Below are 3,414 nucleotides of genomic sequence, written 5' to 3'. Positions count from 1 at the left end.
CATTTGATGCACAATCAAATCATAAATAGATGCAAGCTTATTAAAGTTCTAATGGTGGTGACCTTAGTCATAGGAGAGTAAGTATCAAAGAAATATAGGCATTTTCCTTTAGTGATGTCCTCCAACCACAAGTCTGGCCTTATACTTATCCAAGGTCCCATTAGGCCTACACTTCTTTGTAAAAACTCATTTACTGATTAGGGTCTTATATCCTCTAGGAAGGTCCACTAAAACCCAAGTGTTGTTACTCATAATGGACTCAATCTTACTATTAATAGCCTCTAACCAAAAACTAGAGTCAACCGATCTCATGGCCTCACTATAGGTCCCAGATTTTCTTCTAACACAAAAACATTCACTTCATGCTCATCTAAGCATTTTTTTCTCAACAAGGAAGGTAGAAATAAAATCAGGTCCAAAACCAGACTCAATTCGAGCTCTCTTACTCCTTCGGGGTTCTAGAGTTTCACTATATGATGCAATATCATGATACATTGTAATAGCCCGATTTTTAAGAACATTTATTTAGAAGTTATTTGTAATCATTAAGTTAATTATGTTTCGAAAATTCTTATTTTATTTGAGTTGTGGAGTATTATTTTTAATTTCGGGGTGTTTGTAATATATTTAATTATGTCAAGTTTATAAAGTTATTATTATTATTAAAATTATTTTGGGTCTTATATGCGACTAAATTGAGCGGTATTTGGTCAAATAGGAAATCAAAGTCGATTTTTTCTTCAATTCTTTTCCCCTTTGTCGGTTTGTTTAGGTGGAACAAAACCTCAACCCGGCCTTCCTCCTTTACCTCAACATTTCTCCCAAACCCGGGAAACCCAAAACCCAACCCTCTTCTCTCTCCTGATTTCCCTTGTATCTCTCGCTGGTGAGCTTCGTTGCTGCCACCACCGGTCCTCCAGCCACGCCGATGACCCATGCTGCACCACCAGATGGCCAGTGTCACCGGAGCCTGTTTCTTCTCTCTCTCCCCTGCTTTGTTCGCGGCTATGCTTTGATGTGACGCACCACCAGTTGCTTGCTGCCGCAGCTCCGCCTGACTTGAGTCGCCTCACCGCACGTACTACTGCTCGCCGGTGCTCAGTCGCCTCGCCGAGCGCCCCCAACCACCAGACCGATAACCAGCCTTGTCGAAGCTTCGAAAAACCCTTTTATCCCCTGTTCTTCGCTGCTCCCAGTAGAGCAGAGGTAAATTTCCTCTTTGTTCTTAATTTAGACCCTCTTATTCGTAATTCAGGCCCAAGTTGCTGATGTATTGTTGTTGTTAGTAGTTTTGTTCTATTGTTGTTGGGATTGTTGTAGTGGTGGTGTTGAGTTGCTGTTGTTTGTTTTTGTTGCCGTGCTGTTGTTATTGTTCTTGTATTGAATTATAAGAGTAGTTGTTATTGGTTCTTGTTCTGTTGTTGGTGGTGGAGGTGTGGTGTTGTTGCTATTATGATTGTTGGTGTGGTTGATGTTGATTGTATTGAATTGTTGTTATAGTTGTGGTGGCTGTTGTGGAGTTGTTGTGGTGGTTGTGGTGGATGTTGTTGGGTTGGTGTTGTTGTGGCACTGCGTTGTTTGTGCGTTGTTGTTGTTCTTGATTTAGGTGAAAGTTGTGAGTTAAGTTTAGTTAGTTTGGTTCTATAATTAGAATTCTCATTATGAATTAAGGATTATAGAATTAGAATGTTAAAGGTGGATAACTTATAAATTGGGAATTAGTTATGGTTTCACTTTGTAGTTAATTAGATTAGTTAAGATTGGTTATTGATTATCGTTATGATTGTGAGGTGATTCTTGGAGGATGATTTTGAAGTGAAGAATCATTCGGGGTTATGAAGGAGATTGTGTTGTTGGAATCTGAATTGCTGTTCAGGTAACTTTTATGTTCAGTAAAATCATTTACTCATGCCCTTTTGTGTGTGGATCTCAATGTTATGTTTTTGATAATTAAGTTCGTTCTATGGCCATATTTATGAATGTGATGTTGTGAGTTGATTCTGGAAATATTATTCGATGAATTTGAATATGCAAATGTTTTGCTGGCTTAGTTTATGAACTGAAAATAGTAAGTGGGCAAGGTATGGGTGGAGGATGGTTACTCTTTTGACCTGATACAGTCGGCTATGCTCCATTGCGAACCTTGGGGGTAGTATTGCTGGGCTCCATAGCGAAGCTTGGAGGCAGTGTTTGTCCTTTGTCCCAAGAAGAGAGTGAATTATGCCAGCGTTGTAACGAGATGAAAATAATTTGAGAAACCGAATGTTTATAACGGGCTGAAGTAAAGGTTACGAGTTTTCCACTCATTTTGGAACTTTGTTTATTTTGTATCTCTTCTCTGAATTTACAGGTTTGGTATCAAGAGCTCGAGAATGGAAGTGAAGCAAGATTATGATGTCGTCCTAGATTAAGGATTGAGTTTGTATCTAGATAGTTGATTTGAGAACAGTTATTTATATTTCGTTGTATATAATATTTGAGAATTTACTCGAGATATTTGTGTTTTATTTTAAGGATTTTGTTTTGTGGGTCCATAACCCACAGGTCCAGGATCAATTTGTAAGGTTATGTTTCCGCTGCGAGTATATATTTAATTCGAGGCTTATTAAGCGTTGATTGTGATTAGTGAATTTTGAGTGTGATTGGCTAGCAGCTCAGGAATCGTACTGTTACATACATAGTGGAATAGATGCAGCAGGCAAAGCAGAAGGAACACTTAATTTCATAGGAAAAATGTTCTCAAAAAACTCAACACCCCTTGACTCTCTAATAGGACCAAAACCAAATGCATCCTTAAGAATAAGACTATATGCAGTATTGTTATAAACATAACCAATAAAAATACCATCCACAGTCTTACGTCCAATATTGTTCCTCTGAAAATCAGGAAGTCCTATTTTTCCCGAACACCCCCACACTTTGAGGTAACTCAAATTAGGTCTGAAACCTTTCCATATTTCATAAGGGGTTTTATCTAACTTCTTATGGGGAACACGGTTAAGCACATAGCACGCAGAAAGAATGGCCTCACGCACATGTTAGTAGGCATACCAAAACTAATAAGCATTGCATTCACCATATCTTTAAGAGTTTTATTTTTTTCATTCAGTTATTCCATTCTATTCTGGGGTATAAGGAGTTGTAAACTTATGAATAATCCCATTAGACTCACAAAATTTCTTAAGGGAAACCCCATCATATTCTCCACCACTATCTGATCTCACCTTCTTAATCTTAAGGTCCAATTAGTTCTCAACTCCGGCTTTATAAATAAGAAATTTTTCTTCTGCCTCATCTTTTGAACTCAATAAATAAACCTTACTAAAATGAGAGAAATCATCCATAAAAGTAATATAATAACGATTCCCTCCCCTACTCATAGAATTCCTAAAGTCACCTAAGTCACTATGAATC

At 37.8% G+C, this 3,414-nt stretch overlaps 1 long non-coding RNA gene across 1 annotated transcript; it reads left to right on the top strand.

Moving 5' to 3' along the window:
• Positions 1–645: 645 nt before the first annotated feature.
• LOC125491639 (uncharacterized) lies at positions 646–2,622 on the top strand. The gene is made up of 2 exons (XR_007268371.2): positions 646–1,206; positions 2,351–2,622. It is a non-coding gene; the product is annotated as an uncharacterized LOC125491639 (long non-coding RNA).
• The last annotated feature ends 792 nt before the right edge of the window (positions 2,623–3,414 follow it).

The sequence above is a fragment of the Beta vulgaris genome, chromosome 7, assembly GCF_026745355.1.
Source record: "Beta vulgaris subsp. vulgaris cultivar EL10 chromosome 7, EL10.2, whole genome shotgun sequence".
In the NCBI taxonomy this organism is placed as follows: domain Eukaryota; kingdom Viridiplantae; phylum Streptophyta; class Magnoliopsida; order Caryophyllales; family Amaranthaceae; genus Beta; species Beta vulgaris.
The sequence above is the reverse complement of the archived record's forward strand: the minus strand, read 5'-3'. Positions and strand labels throughout refer to the sequence as shown.